Below are 17,781 nucleotides of genomic sequence, written 5' to 3'. Positions count from 1 at the left end.
ACCGAAAAAACCTGAGAATATGAATCATTGCAGTCACGAAAGCTTCAAATCTAGAAATACTATATAAATAGAGCTATAGGTCATTATAACATGGTTCCAATGGAGACTTGTTACCGATAGCACTATATATTTTTATTAAAAAGCGATATATGAGGGTTTCTTTGGGGTATCGGTATAATATTTAATAGCCTTAATAATTCTACTTTTACATCTGATAAATATATTAAAGCATAATATAAATAAAAATAACTTAATGGTGACATAAAAAATAAATAAGTTATGTACTCACCAGATTAACCAGTCTGTCGTAAATACACATTCCGCGGCAAGCTGAACTAACCAATGTGATTACTCGATCCATGTTTGACCTCATGCATGTGGTTAATGCAGACTTGCTGCCTTGCAATAGGTGTCTTTTGTGTTTGAACATCTTAAAACCTTCTATATTATTGCCTTTTCCTTATTCCCCACTCATCAGGTGTCTAAATTCCTGCGCCCATTCTCGTGTTCTTCCACCTTGTCCATTATGACTATTCAGGCTCAGTTTCCGCGTCTACACGTACCTCCCAAATGCACGCTCCATCCGCGCTGGAGGGATAGCCATCTACACGGACACACTCTTCTCTCCACCGCTCAGGACCTTAGCAGGTGGCATCGAGAGTAAGTATCCCAACTACTGCCATTCCGCATGAAAACATCCAATCAGTTTGTGTATGTGTAGTGACTAACTCACAGACGATAAGACTTGGAGGCACTTTTTCATTAACAAAGGGTTAAAACACTTAATAATTAGTCTGTCTATTGTCGGCGACGCTACTCAGCCAGGACAGTTGGTAGGTTGCCTGACTAGCAGTGCCCCGAGATGGTACAGACGGAGAAAACGACAAGACGAATGATGAAGACGACGAGAAGGATGGTGAAGACGACGAGAAGAATGGTGACGAAGGACTTCAGCACGACGGGGATCCCACTCCAACAACAGCCCCGAGGTCCCCTACAGGGCCCCCTCTTATACTGTTAATGTGGCCTCGCTCCGCCCCCAGCCACGCCCCCTTTCTGGAACCTACTAGCGCGTTCCTGGTGTGCCCCTTCTGTGACCTTTCACCTAGATCCCCCTCTCGTGTATATCCTGGCCTGCTGACGGTGTGGAATGCTGTGTGCCACAGATCCCCTTTTCGGCCAGCAGCCAGTGCTATGCCACGACATCACCTCCCCCACCCCTCCCCGTAAAAAAACACAGTTGTCTCGGCTGACACCAATCACATATGAAGAGGGGAACTCACAAGAATGTGCTAACGCAATTAAGCTAACATGGAGGGATAACGAACTTTAGATGATACATTTTTTAACTATGAACCCGAACCGCAACCAGTGGCCACAGCCCGGATCGCGTTTGTGGCCACCCACCAGATTGCGTCGGAACTCAATTGAACAACAGAAAGGGAGCGGTTCATCGAATCGAAGCACTCTTTGAACATGTCCCCACCGCCAGACCCGCAGCTGGGATGGGAATTGGCATGCTGGGGACCCCCGGGACACTACACAAACGGCCTAATGGTATGGCCCCTCCGGGGAAGAAGAAGATGGCAACCAGTCCCTCACACCCGGTCCGTCCTTTGGTGGTGCTGCTGGATGGTTTGCGGGCGTCAGGCGCTGGAATCCTGTGGGCGATACAATGGAATCCTTCTGAGCCGTAACTTCCGGGCTCGCCCACCCCGGCTCGTCAAACACGTCAGACACCCGGTTCTCAGAAAGTGGAGATGAACTGTCAACATAGGGTGGAATATATGGTTTCAACCGTGATGGGTGCACAAACCAGCGACAGCGACCGACTTGTATACGCATGCACTGCGGCCTCTTGACCTCAATCACGTCAACAGGGTCCTGCCACGGCCAGTGCAATTTAGAGGATGTGCCCAGGGGCACCTGGGGACAATGCAACCACGTCTTGTCCCCAGCGGTCCAAGGGGTCCCGTACTCCTGTTGTCCTACAGGTTTTTTATTCATGGCCTGTCATTTAGCCGAATTCCCTCGAGATGCCTCCATCAGCCGCCTAATCGTGACCTGCATGGGCATAACGGCTTTTTTGCCCATGTTCATGCCAAACTGAGCCTCCATGGGGGGTCACTTTCCCTCCCATACATGAGGTTAAACGGGGAGAATCTTGTTGAGGCGTGAGGGGCCATCTTATACACAGCCAGGACACCGGGAATGTATAAGTCCCAGTCCGATTGTGCCTCATTAACCTGTTGGCCCAACATGGATGTAAGGATCCTGTGCAAGTGCTCCACCAACCCGTCCGTCTGGGGATGGTAGGGCAATGTACCTCCCCTAACAATTTAGAAGAAAAATTTCCCCCCTGATCCATAAGAAGTTGTTCCGGAGCCCCTTTGTCCAAAACATACCCGTGCAGGAATGCGCCCGCAATGGATGCGGCCAACTGGTCTGGCAGAGGCCACGCCACCGGCCACTGGGACGGATATTCCACCCTGACAAGGAGGAATCTTTTTCCCTCTGAGCGGCAGGAAACGGCCTGAGGATATCCAGAGCAACTAGTTCATTAATACGAGACACCATCATGGATTATAACAGTGGCTGGACCTGCCTTGGTGGCGGCTTGTGGCGCGCGCAGTCAGTACACCCTCTGACTATGTGGTACACGTCGTCCGTCATCCCGGGCCAAAATAAGTAACGCTTCAGTGTCAGCAAGGTTTTACAAACCCCAAGGTGCATTAATTTATCATGGACAACCCGTGTAAGTTTACCCTGCAGAGCAGTCAGCACCACCATGCAATAACGTTGCAGCCGGTCATACCCCCTCATCAAAAGTCCTAATGTAGGACTATAAGGGACATTCCCGCTGGCACATTTTTACTACCTCTCACCCCAACGCGAAGCAGCAACTTTAACAAAGAGGCGTCCTCCTGGAAGCGTCCCTATTCAGCGTGCATGAGACCAATTGTGCTGTCACAATGAGCAGTTGTCGTGGGTGGTGTTGCATCGACGGATGCCACTCCAACATACGGCAATTCCGGAGGCAATTGATTACATCGGCCAGCACCCATTCGACTTGCACACTGGTCCCTTGGTGGTAACCGGGAGAGCGCATCCGCATTGCAGTGCCATACACCCTTCCTGTAGGTGACTATAAAGGAATAGTCCTGCAAAATTTCTAACCAGCGGGAAAGTTGGCTGGTCAACCCATAAGGCATTTTGAAGAGCTACGTGGTGCGTGTGCACGACAAAGTTCCGTCCGTAAAAGTGCGGCCTATATTGCTGCACAGTGCACAATGGCCAAATATTATCTGCGCATCACGCAGTGCTGCTGCTCTACGGGGGACAGCACACGGCTCCTATAGGCCGCTACCCTCTCCGCACCATTCACGACCTGGATTTCGGTGTCGCTGGCGTCCGTATCCAGGGTATCCAAGGGGGAGGTGCATTGGTGAAGTCATCGCGCAGCATGACAAACGCGGCCTCCTCCTCCCCACACCAAAATCTCTGGCCCTTGGCAGTGGGCGCGTGGAGCAGCTAGGCGATAATTGCAAACTCGGGGATGAACCGGCAATAATTCGATGCAAACCCGACAAAACTGCGGACTTCACCCACCGACGTGTGGGTTGGCCATGTGTGCACTTGTAGTGAGTCCAACTGAAGTCGCAGACGTTGTCTTTGGGAGCAACAATATTATTAACTATTAACACAACATACTCAGGGTGGTGACCACCCAACTAACCATGAATCCCCTCGATGGGTTCGCGATCATGGTCCGGACAACGAGCTGGAGGCTTCTTCAAGCTGGATGTGGATCTCCTGCCTCTCTAACAGTAAGAACCCTGTGCCCCACTCAGGGCCCCCTTATATCGGGTCGGGCTGGGGCTGGCTCCACCTCTCGATCTCTCTCGCCCTTTCCCGAAGGCTCTGGAGAGTTTTTCCTGGACCATGTGACCACCCATTGCCCCCCTCCACCCGTGGCCCCCCTCCAGTATCAGCTGGTCACGTATCCCCAGGTCAGCCAGAGTATCATGCCCCCAACGTAACCCTAGCTGGCTGACACTCTCTTGCTCTCTCAACGGGAGCCCGCATCGCATGTTGTGCGTGGTGCCACCATGCTTAACCAGCGCTCACACAAGCCCCCACTAGGGCTGGTACTACACCCCGTGTCCTGGGTGTCCACACAACAGTATACCTCTCGCCGTGGCCTCGCAGGCCCGGCACCACATAGTGACATTCCCAGCCACTACACACGCATGCAGTTTTGTCGGGATCCATGTCTATCCCGGACTCACTAACAATGTGACCAAAATACCATACCGATTTTTGCAAAATATAGCACTTTTGCGGGTTCAATTTGAGATTGGTCGCCATGCACCCTGATTAAACACTGACCGCAACCGCTGCAGATGCTCCTGAAACGTGCGCCCGAATACAATAACGTCATCCAAGTAAATGAGGCACGAGTCCCAATGAAGACCTGCCAAGACCAATTCCATAAGCCACTGAAACGTGGCCAGAGCAGAGTGAAGACCCATTGGGAGGCAGTTAAATTGGAACAACCCTTGTGGTGTCCAGAACGCAGTTTAAGGCCTGGATCCTTCATCCAAGGGCAGCTGCCAAAATCCTGACAAGTCGAGGGACGAGAAAAATCACGCACCCGACAAGGCGTCTATGGAGTCATCCATCTGGGGGAGTGGATACGTGTCTGCCACAGATATTTTATTCAATTTATGGAAGTTGACGCAAAAGCGCAGACTCCTATCCCGTTTTTTTACCAAAACAATGGGAGCCCCCCACAAACTAGTGGAAGGGGAGATGATGTCCGCGGCCAACATTTTGTCAACTGTCTGACGAACGTGGTACTTCTCCTTGGGACTGAGCCTGCACGAATTCTGCCTTATTGGAGCAGCGTTACCCATGTCGATGCGATGTTGCAATAGTGACGTGTGGCCAATATAAAATTTCGCTTGGCTATATATATCCTCATTCTCAGAGAAAGGCACGCAACTTGCCCCGCTGTTCCCCAGACAATTTAGAATTTTGCCCACACAACGCATCTATCCAAGCCCCATCCGACTCACCTCCCCGCTCCACCACAGCAACGACCTCTGCAGCCTCCGAACAGGCCTCTTCACAGCACACGGCTGTTGCGTGGGCCAAAACTGTACCAGCTTGGACCACCGCAGTCCCCCTTACTTTGAGCACCCACCAACACGAGACCCCAAATTGCCTTGTTCGAAGGGGTTACACTTCAATGGGATCCGTCAAATCCAGTTGCTTTCACAATCGCAAGGGAGGGCACCGACATCTTAGCGCCTGGAGGAACCGTAACAGTTTCCTTTGCCAGGGCCTGAACCATGGCGTTGGCCCTTTCCAACCGGGTCAGAGACCTCAGGAAGACCAACTCCCATCCCGACAGCAATTCAATACAACCTTGACCAACAAGGATCTTAACGGGCATCCTCCCGAGAAAATCGGTGCTCAAAAGACAGGGCACAGCCAATGTCCTAGAAAACAACACCGGCCATGTCAACTCAACGTCCCTAACATGGACTTTCACCAATATTTGGCCTATAATGCCCAGACTCCCGTCGTTCGTGGCGACACAAGTACTAGCGACCGGGCTAAGACAACAGGACATCGGCGGCAATAATAAAGAAATGAGCTCCGAAATTATGGTAACCGACACTCCTGTGTCGAACAGCACCCTCACCTCTATCAACTCGACAAACCCAATTATCGTGGATGACCCAGCCGCCACCATCACAACACGGTGCGCCAACACGTTCCACTGCCCCACGCCCCGTGGCCACCCGTTCGACGTCGAATTCCGTCACTCGTGCGCCATGACATGATGAGGGATGATGATGTGCAAACCCGATACGCTCAACAATGGGGATGCATGATGTGACATTTGTGGCCGGGTGTCTGATGCATCGAGATTTTCCTGCGGGCCCGAGGAAGCGGATGTTGGCGGGGCGGAGGACGTCGAAGGCAAGGAGGGCAATTTGGTGCTGTTGCGACATCCCCTGGCGATGTGGCCTGGCTGGCCACATTTTAAGCAGGTGATCGTGGACCTCCATGCTGGGATGGGGGCCCTCTCCCGCCGTTCCTGCTCCAGTCGTCACCCCTCGATTTTCCTCCCGCGTGGACCTTGGACGAACGACGCGCAGGACTGCTACGGCTTCCACGGCGCAGGCTCCTCTGCGTCCTCCTGGGGTCCAGCACAGGCAGCCACCCTGGGCCACCGCTGCAAGTTGACGTGCACTTGGATGCAGCGGGCTACCTTTAGTGACGACAGGTCTTCCTCCTCCGTGGCGGGAAGAAAGATGCCCAACTTTTGGGCCAGTGACAGCAGTCTCTCCAGCACCAGGGAATCCAGCGCAGTCTGCTCTATACGCGGGTATGCCACATGGCCCAAGGCCAGAAGCGTGCTGTGGAAGGCGAGAGGCTTCTCGGCCTCCCCTCGCCTCCGCAGCATGAACCTTTGATGAGTGTTGGACGGTGGTTCAAAAATGGCAGCCTTCTGAGTGCATGCCCGAGGTAGAGTTGCCCGGTTAGCCTCAGGGATGGCCTCAAACGCCACCAGTGAGTCGTCATCCAGTGCTGTGGGCAGAGCCCGCAGAGCCTCCCCGTCGGACCACCCGACCAGGGTGCAAGCCACTTTGAAGTGGTGTTCAAATGCCGTCCAGTCGTCCCCCACGGTCACGAACTCACGGATGGTAGGCATGCGCTTTCATAGCAACAGTGTCCCCGCAGAAGCCACTGCTGGTGACTCGATTTTAGCGGGAAAACTTCCCCACTCTGACGACAAAATGACAGTCACTTGCTCCGCCGTGCCCACGGTGGGCAAAATGGCGGCCGCTTGTGCAGGCGGGAACACTGGCGTTTCCCATGCTGGTGCGGCGGCAGAAGGTGAGCCGTCCACCTGCTGCTCTCGTGCTGCAGCATCTCTGGCAGGCGCCTCGGACCCCAGTTGGATGACAAACTGCGCTGTGGAGAAGAGCAGGTTTGCAAGGCGCCCGGTGAGGTTGCACCACCCTTCTCTGACTGGCGGCTGCAAGGGGCTGACGTCCTCCTGCTGTTCCACTGGTATCGCCACCTCGGGATACATCACCGGAGTCCTGGATTTTGGGGCTGTTGAGGGGATCACATCCCCGTCGTCCTTGTCTCCAGAGGACACTATCGGTGGGTTCTTCCTCTTTGCCACTTTGACATGACGAATTTATTTTTCTTTCGCACTTCTGACACCAAATGTAGTGACTAACTCGGAGACAATAAGTCCTGGAGGCACTTTTTTATTATCAAACACCATCGGGCTTAACACGGTTAATAATTAGTCCATCTATTTTCGGCGACGCTACTCAGCCAGGACAGTTGGTAGGCTGCCTGACTAGCGGCACCCCGAGATGGTAAAGACGGAGACCATGACAAGACGAATGGTGAAGATGACGAGAAGAATGGTGAAGATGACGAGACGAATGGTAACAAAGGACTTCAGTAGCACAACGGGGATCCCACTCCAACAACAGCCCCGAGGTCCCCTACAGGGCCCCTTTATTACTGTGAGCATGGCCTCGCTCTGCCCCATGCAACGCCCCATTTCTGGAACTGACTAGCGTGTTCCTGCTGTGCCCCTTCTGTGACGTTTCCCCTAGATCCCCCTCTCGTGTATATCCTTGCCTGCTGATGTTAGGACTGCAATATGCCGCCGATCCCCTTTTCTGCCAGCAGCCAGTGCTTTGCCACTACATATGTATTATGTTGAATGTCTTTTGCACGGAACATAGCCAACCATGCTGATTGGAGGTCCAGGGGAACGACAGTAAACTGAACGCAAAGCTGTGAAGAAATTTGTTTCAATTTAGATTTTAACGTGCAAAGCCCCAGTGGCTTCCTAATATCAGAAAAGCGTTCCAGACGCTTGCAGAAGTGCATCAAGCACTGTGTGATGCGGTAACCATCTTTGTTAGACAGTTGGCCAAAGCTGCTGCTGCTGCTGTTAGGATGACTGGAGTTCACGTGATGGTTTATGCTCCTTGATGAGAATAGCTTTGTGTGAAATTTAGACGAGAAGTCAATGTTGCTAGAAAAACACTTTAACTCAGTTTAGACCATCTTACATCTCTACTACAAACCAGTCACAATTGTAAAGTCTCCAGCTAACCAAATGACATTGGATCAAGCTTATTATGCTCATGTCTGAAGGCCTGCCAACGCTGGCATGACCATGTTTCACAACACATGGGAGTTGCGTGATCACGTTTCATAAAACTGGTCAGTGCGCATTGGGGAACGGGGGTAGAGGACTGGACCGGTTTAGACATTGGTCGTCACCCCTGACATGAACTGTAATCGGGAATTCAACTCTAGTAACCAGGTTCATTGAGCATTGCACTCATCGGTACGCACAATAAAAGTTCATGTCAAATATTGACCATTTACAATGTGCATCGTTATATGAAATTATTTCATCGAAACTATTATTTATTGCGCTGGCCGGCACGATCCCGGTTCCAGAAAGGCTGTTGCCAGTGTTCCGAAGCATTTTGAAAAAACTGAGAAAACTGAGCAGCGGGCAGGGATGCCGGACAATGAGGGGTAAGCAGCAGGGCCAGTGTCTGAGAGAGCAGAGCGCCACTTACTGCGTGGGCCACGAACATGGTTACGTGAAGCCATATACAAGTGGGTGCTGACAGAGGTAGAGGGAGGAGAGGAAATTAATGAGAAAAGATGACTGCTTAATGTGGAGGGGTACATTTGTTCCAGTGAAGGGGCTGGGCGGGAGAGAAGATGGTAGGTGGGAGAATCACGACCAGGTAGAGTAGGTGGGTGAGTCATGACCAGGTAGAGTAGGTGAGTGAGTCAGGACCAAGTGTTAACATCCCTAGCGTTTAACAGTATTCTCTTTATTGTCAGCCAACACTGGTATAAACATGGGCATTTTCGTTCCTTTTCTATTATGTACATCCACAGTGACTTGTGCACAAACACGTCCACGACCACGAGTACCCCGTCCCTCTTTTAGCCCCGCCCCCCCCCCTCCCTATACGTTCCATTCATTGGCTACCACATTCTGATAAGCCCCTCCCCCCCTCTCCTCCCCCCCCTTAACTGGTACTTAAGAGCTTGCATCTTGAATCCCTCCCTCACTTTATGCAGCACATCTGGCTGTGACGGTCCCACCTGATGACGGAGACTTGTGTTGCCTCCGAAACGTCGTGATTTTATTGTTTTATTTTATTAATTTTTATTTCATTTTTTACCTACATGACTTTACCGAAAGAACTAAGAGTGGGTGATTCAGGACCAAGGACATTCGTTAGGTGAATCAGGAGCAGGGTTCGGGTTTATAGGGAACCGAGGTGGTGGCACCGCACGCTGGGGGAGGTTGAAGTCAGGAATAATAATACTTTGCAGACCAATATTATTAATAAAGGGTTTTTTTGTTTGTTAAATCACGTAAATATGAATGTGTCGTTAAACCAACCACCACCCGACACAGCCAATTAGTAAGGTTCGTCGAATCTGGCCGTCGCCTGATGAGGCTGGTTGTAATTACTCGTGAAACATCGTACTCGGATTGCAAATGTTGTAGGTTTACTCTCCAACACATAACCGCTTAGTGTTGAACTAGTAACTGATTGGCACGTTTATTTTCGAGATATATCTCAAGTATTTTCGGTCTCGACACATCACTGATGCCGCTCGTCTCCCCTTTCTCTTCCCTCTCAGGCTCGGGAAGCATCGTTGGCCCTGTGGTGGGAGGTTTGCTGGGAGCGTTGGTGATCATTGTTGGAGGGGTCTTACTCTACATACGCCGGGAGCAGCTGTACGTTCTGAGCGCAAACACACACACAGCACAGCTGCCAACCTCACTTTCACTGCGCTATCAACTCTTGTCACAGGTTTACATGAACCATCCTTCGTCAATGCACTGTTGGATGAAGGCCTGTCCACATCCCACGGGTTGTGGGGTTATTTGCCAATCCTTCGAGACCCCGATCAGTGTCTCTCTTAACTCACGCAGCCTCATTGTAAAAAGCCAACTCTGCTATCCTAAATTAAATGATTAATTAAGTTTTGGTAATTATATCTTTCTCTACAGTGCTATTTTGATAGTGCAATCGACGTTTCATCATGAGACAAATTATCTGTTCGGTTATCTCGCAGAGTAGTGCATCATCCCGTGTTAGACAACGGTCTGCGGGAAACAGATATCACGCAACCACGTCCAATATTCCTTAATGTTACGTCTGAGTCAGTCATCCTTGCAGCAGCAGCGGCTTTTGGCTGGCCATCAAACAAAGACGGTCACTGCATCGCGCGCTTTCGGATGCATTTCTGTGCCCATCTAGAATGCTCTTCCATCCGATATTAGGAAGCCACTGGAGCTTTGCACTTGAAAATTATCTCGATGGGCAAACCAATTTGTTGAAATTATTTGTGTTTAGTTTCTTGTCCTTCCCCTGCACCTCCGATTAGCGTGGCTGCCCCTACTGTATACATAGTCATACATTAGGGGGCAGCATATTCCTACTCACCCAGCTACGGAATAAGCAATATTCACCACATGACTTTCAAACCTATTGTTTAAATATGTTTTGTGATACTGCATTGGCAGTAGTTCATGAGCATAGATAACAAAAACTAAACGCATTTGTTAATACCACTGCTCCAAAAGGAAATACAATAGATGACGTTTTGGATAATGGTCCTTCTTTATCTATGTGTTATAAAGAAACACCATTGCCTGAAATATCATCAAATATATATTTACTTTCAGGAAAGTTAATGACTGAGTTTGTAATTGTCAGAGCTGGAATTTCTAAAAAGTGAGGAAGCAAATTTATGTTGTCAGGTTTTTGTGCATTCATTGCCAACTGGGTTGAGCCCAGTTTTAAATACAGGCATCTGCCCAGATTAAACGCCAGGAACTCAGTTCGTTCCTAGATCTATCAGTGCTTCTTTCAGTCCATTAATCTGTGTGTCTGTCCACCTAGTAGTCTGGCTATTGGTAAAATGCTCCCAACATGTCCCTCTTTCTACAGGAACTGTTTCAAGAGACCCGATTCCACACATCAAACTAGGTAAGAATTCCTCTTATCCGCTTGTCTCATCCACTTATCTAGCTCCCCATTACGAGTCCCCTTCAGACAATCTGGAGATGCTTTGGTTGACGAGTGACCACGCGTTTTCTCCTGTAGCCCTCAGACTATTGAACTCTCTTCTAAAAAAGATCAGGAACTGTGAACATTGTTAAAAGATGTCGTAAAACATATATAATGATGTACATAAATATGGACATAAAACATATTTATGTTTTACGACGCCACGGTGGCGAGATGTGAACCACCTTGCCTGGTATGCGGTAGGTCATGAGTTCGATCCAGGCCCTGACACCTGTATATTTGAAGTTGATATGTTCTGCCTATGGTGGCGTGGATTTTCTCCAGGCCCAGTGGTTTTCCCCTCCAAATTTGGAAACAAGCGTTTGCACTTGAATATTTAGCTGCTATACATTCCCCTGTGATACGCCACTTTGTTGAGTTATCATTCGTGGCCAGGTCACTTCTGAAAAATAACTACATTGCTCAGTTAAAATAAAAAAGTGTATACGCTTCCATTTGTTCAATTATTATTAGTTGATTTATAACATGGCTTTAAGCATTTTTTCAAGAGTTATTTTTAATGAGTGCTTGCTTCTGTGTCTTGTACAGCATTTGAGACCATCGACATATGTTATAATAATAACAACCAGTGCGATACGGTACACAACTAATTCTGTTTGAGTCGTGAGCATACACAGTACACTGAATAGGCAGTTACCGTATGTATTCAACAGTGCTCATCGAGGTGCGAGGGGCGGGAAGCACAAACGAAACATAAAACGCAGTTCTCAAGATATGAGTTTTAAATCTAGTTTTTTAAAAGTACATGGCTCCCGTGGCTTCTGCATTAAATGGAAATGTTTTTATAGCAATATTGGAAACACTACTAATGTAGATTCCGTAAGTTACAAGTTGGAGGGGAGGAGCTTCCATTGATGTAAACTGTCTATTTGTAGACACGTTTCAACAAGGAAGAACACGATTCAAGTATTTATTTATCATGTGAATAATTAAGTCAGTATATTCCTAAGGAAAAAAAGTACAAACATTAAAATTCAACAGGCATGGAGTGGCAGCGCAGTGGATGGTGTTGTTGCGGTTTGAGACCGACAACATCAGTTTTAGCTTTTAGTTTTAGCTACCTTTCCGATAACAGTACTACTTTTTGCAATTTGCCAGCATGTTGAAATAAAAAAATGCTCAGCAATATAATGTAATGCCATTTTATTTTTAAAGCACAAGAAAATGGGACGATCTCCCAGCTATACCAAGTGACATGAAAAAGGATGTTTGTGATGCAAGTCATGAGGCCGGCAATGAATACGTGATTCCTGACGACTCCGTTTATGAAGATCTGGATAATCGGTACGTGGGCAAGTCACAATTACATAAAAATGACACAAGTTGCTATTAGTATTGGTAATCCAATTTTACACGAGTTATAATCATGCTGAATGTAAGCACCTAGTTCATGCAATGAACAATTATATGGGTAATACTTTATATAAGCTAGAAACATTTACACTTTGCATTTAAAATGTATCACATTCTGATCCAGATTTCGTCGATTTCAAAATCAAAATCGAATTCAACTCGATTTAGTAGCAGTCATTTTATTTCTCACTCTTCCAAAATGAAAAAAAAAACGCTAATTAAAATTTGACGTTACTTTTGAAGTGAATACACCTTCAAAACGTCCAGACATTGCAGGACATAGCAACAATGGATAAACGCTATCTGGGCAAATGGAGCCCATCAATTCTTGCAGACTATTGCTGGACAGTGACAAGAGATCCATTTAACGCATACAAGATACAAGCCAAGAAGCGCAGAGCAGACACTGAATACGGATTAAACTATGTACTTATATATACTTAATAGCTTTTTGCCTTTTGTTTCATACCACATTTTATTAATATAACCCTTTTGCTGATTTATTGACATGTTATCATGTAAAGCAACCATAAACACATGCAAAGACCTAGGTTTACAATGTATGAGTAAAACTCTATCTTCACAATATACATAGACGTAAAATGTTAAAACGTAAATATCTTGGGAACAGTCGACAATCAATTGTTTTGATTGTCATATTTGAATTCAGCATATCAAAATCCATAACAAACAGCACATTTAATCTCTGAAGCAGACTTCAAAAAAAATGTAGATCAGTGTAATTCTTAAATGTGTTTATTGTTTTAACGTTATTAGTATCAGTCTGTGCTGCTCTCCAGTTTATTGTGTGAAAAGTGGGTTAAGTTTAGCCTAATTGTGTAAAGTTGGCTCAACAAACTGAACTATAATCGAAAGTTTTGTTTCATATTGGATACTCTAAAGATATATTTAAGCATGTCATTTATTGTGACCCACCATCAGAATTTAGGCCGAGATAAAAAAAAATCCCAATTATGATTTTCTGAATCGTGAGTTACTGGCATTGGTTCAACTATATTTGTATCGGGTTTCATTATCTCTGTATTCCTTATCAAAAACAACAAAATTATTTACGTCAGGTCACTGCCTTGGTCAAAATCACTGACACTTGTTAAAAGAACTCGCATGAAAATGTAATGTTTACGACGGTTTAGACTTTTTTATGCATGTTATTATTATTCACTTTCATCATAGTTCTTCATTTTATTCGAGTTTCGGGCGTAGAAAGTAATTATCAGCTTCTTAGGTTTTTTCGGTAAAGTCACGTAGGTAAAAACATTAAAAAGTAAAATAAAATAAAAATCACGACGTTTCGGAAGCAACACAAGCTTCCGTCTTCAGGGGTTACCGTCACAGCCACGACAGCTGTATCAAGTAAATGAGAGATTGCAGGAGTTACCACTGCGTTTATATATTGGTTGGAGAAGGTGGTGGGGCAAGGGCCGCATACTTATTATTAATATGGTAAGGTGAGGCTTGAGACTAAGAATAGACTGCATAACAAAGGCTGAGCCTTTGTTATGGAGAGGTGCGGTTTGTGACTCAACCTGTAACAGGGAGACCACCACTAAACATGGTAAAACAGTAATGGTTGTCTGTCAAATAAGATTGGCAAATAAGTGTAGTTAAATCTTTTTTGCATGGTTAATCACATCTTTCCAATGATTACTCAGTTTGTAACCGTCATCACGGTTGAAATAATGTCTGTGTTTGTATATTTGTATGGCTTCGTGTACAAACCTTTGATGGTAGCCAGGAGGTTTGCAGAGAACCTTGGTCTCGGAAAATACAATTTCATGAGAGCCCACCGAGTTGTAGCAATGATCGGCAACGACCGAAGAATCAGTTCTGCCGTTTTTCAGATCTGACTTGTGCTCGCGGACACGATCAGAAACATGACGTTTCGTTTCTCCAATGTAGCAATCACCACAAATGCAACTCAATTTGTAGACTCCAGGATACTGTAAGTCAGGAACGACATCCTTCACAGATGGAATCAAATCACGGATTTTATGCACTGTACTGAATCGGACTTGGATCTTATGTTTGTTTAGAATTTTGGAGATCTTTTTGGTCACGCCTGCTATGTATGGCAACGTGATAGTTTTGGTTGGAGTTTCATGTGGCTGTTTCTGTATGGTGGGAGAGACAGCTTGGCGGATAGTGCGGTCAGAGTATCCGTTAATCCTAAGGGCCCGATATACATGTCTTAATTCACCGGCCAGGTGGTGTTGGTCAGCAATGCCATGGGCTCTGTGGTATAGCGTTTTGATGAGAGAATTATTTTGAGATGGCTGGTGGTGGGAATCCGGTTTCAAGTAGGAATCTGTGTGGGTGGCTTTCCTGTAGACAGAATGTCCCAAGGATCCGTCAGGTCTCCTCTCAAACAGAATATCCAAGAATGGTAGTTTACCGTCTTTCTCCACTTCCATGGTGAATCTGATGGATGGGTGTCTAGAATTGATGTGGTCCAAGAAGTGGTTCAATGCTGGGAGGCAATTTGGCCAGATGACGAAAGTGTCGTCCACATACCTCTTCCACAAGGAAGGACGCAGGGTGGATGTCTGGATGGCGTCTGATTCAAACTTTTCCATGGCATTGCTGACCAACACCACCTGGCCGGTGAATTAAGACATGTATATCGGGCCCTCAGGATGAACGGATACTCTGACCACACTATCCGCCAAGCTGTCTCTCCCACCATACAGAAACAGCCACATGAAACTCCGACCAAAACTATCACGTTGCCGTACATAGCAGGCGTGACCAAAAAGATCTCCAAAATTCTAAACAAACATAAGATCCAAGTCCGATTCAGTACAGTGCATAAAATCCGTGATTTGATTCCATCTGTGAAGGATGTCGTTCCTGACTTACAGTATCCTGGAGTCTACAAATTGAGTTGCATTTGTGGTGATTGCTACATTGGAGAAACGAAACGTCATGTTTCTGATCGTGTCCGCGAGCACAAGTCAGATCTGAAAAACGGCAGAACTGATTCTTCGGTCGTTGCCGATCATTGCTACAACTCGGTGGGATCTCATGAAATTGTATTTTCCGAGACCAAGGTTCTCTGCAAACCTCCTGGCTACCATCAAAGGTTTGTACACGAAGCCATACAAATATACAAACACAGACATAATTTCAACCGTGATGACGGTTACAAACTGAGTAATCATTGGAAAGATGTGATTAACCATGCAAAAAAGATTTAACTACACTTATTTGCCAATCTTATTTGACAGACAACCATTACTGTTTTACCATGTTTAGTGGTGGTCTCCCTGTTACAGGTTGAGTCACAAACCGCACCTCTCCATAACAAAGGCTCAGCCTTTGTTATGCAGTCTATTCTTAGTCTCAAGCCTCACCTTACCATATTAATAATAAGTATGCGGCCCTTGCCCCACCACCTTCTCCAACCATTATATAAACGCAGTGGTAACTCCTGAAATCTCTCATTTACTTGATACAGCTGTCGTGGCTGTGACGGTACCACCTGAAGACGGAAGCTTGTGTTTCCTCCGAAACGTCGTGATTTTTATTTTATTTTACTTTTTAATGTTTTTACCTACGTGACTTTACCGAAAAATCCTAAGAAAATGAATCATTGCAGTCACGAAAGCTTCAAATCTAGAATTATTATCTGCTATCTATGTCGCTTAGATTGTATCTATACTTGTGAGTGGCGCTTTGTAAAAATGGAGATTATTATTATGTTACATGTGTGTTGGATCATCGTACTCAAACGTTTTCTTTTTATCTTATTAAAGTACACCCCAAGTGGACCACCACTCAGATACACCATCGACGACAGAAGAAGATGATGCCAAGACTGTGGGCAGTTCCGATCCCACCTATCTCGCCCCCGACAATCCATACCTCATTGTGAAATAGCCATGCAAGTCACCACTTCCTTCTGGTCGATGTAAAAAAACGGCTCCTCTACTGGGGAGCCCTGAGAACGACTGTTTAAGGGCTCTTTATAAATTGTTAATTATTATAGGCCTCTGCACGAGTCTAAGGGTACCTATGCAAGTGTAATGGTCTCAGTGGAAATCTATAAATAAGTCTTCGATTGGCTGATGTAGGTGAAGAGTAACAACTATAATTTTTTTACTCTTTGGTTCTTTCGGTAAAGTCACGTAGGTATAAAATTAAATAAATAAAATCATGATATTTTGGGCGCAACACAAGCGTCCGTCATCATGTGGGACAACCACAGCAAGAAACAATTGCTGAAGTGGGCAAAAGGGCTGCTGTAACAAGAGGCCATATAGGCAAGAGCCAGGGAGGAGAGACGGGGAGTGTGGGGTAGGGGGAGTGGAGGACACAAGCACGGCAAAAAATGCGGAGTGGGGAGGGGACGTGGGCGGGGCTGAGAGTGGGAGGGTTAGGAAACTGGAGATGCGGATATGAAGGCAGGCCAAAGCAGTTATGGTTTTAACTGGTTAATAACATCCTTCCAATTATTTCTCAATCTGTATCCATCTTCCCGGTTGAAGTTACGTCTATGTCTATATATCTGGATGGCTTCATGAACAAACCTGTCTCTCCTCCCTGGCACCTGACCATCCCAGTCCAGCCCTGCCCACCTCCCTTCCCCACCACAGCATTTTTAAAAATCCTTTATATTAAGTTCGCTTGCTTGCTTAGGACCGTGCAAATCTTTCGGTCGTTTTTTAACCCACCTCCCGTGATCCAATCGAGCTGACATTTTGCACACAGACTCGTTGTGCGTGACAATGCATTTTCGTGAAAAAATTATTCCAAAATTTTACACTGTTTAGGGGGAAATAAAAAAATATTTAATTACCAATTGTTTAATGCTGCCAGACAATCATCTGACCCATAGGTGCCAGCCATCTCAAGCCAGAGGACGAGAGGACTCTAGCCGCCCCGATGCCACGCATATAAAGGATTTATAGTGAAAAACTTTGTTTTTACGGGTTAATTTTTGCCATGCTTGTGTCTTAACTTGTAGCCTCCACTCCCTTACCCCACACCCCCACCCTCCCTGTCTCTCCTCCCTGGCTCCTCCCCCCCTTATCTTTCCTATATAGTCTCTTGTTGCAGCAGCCCTTTTGCCCACTTCAGCAATTGTTTCTTGCTGTGGTTGTCCCACCTGATGACGGACGCTTGTGTTGCGCCCAAAACGTCGTGATTTAATTTATTTTATTTTATACCTACGTGACTTTACCGAAAGAACCAAAGAGTATGGATCCCTGCAGTCACGAAA

Source organism: Lampetra fluviatilis, chromosome 48, assembly GCF_964198595.1.
Source record: "Lampetra fluviatilis chromosome 48, kcLamFluv1.1, whole genome shotgun sequence".
Lineage (NCBI taxonomy): Eukaryota > Metazoa > Chordata > Hyperoartia > Petromyzontiformes > Petromyzontidae > Lampetra > Lampetra fluviatilis.
This window is presented reverse-complemented; position numbering follows the sequence as displayed.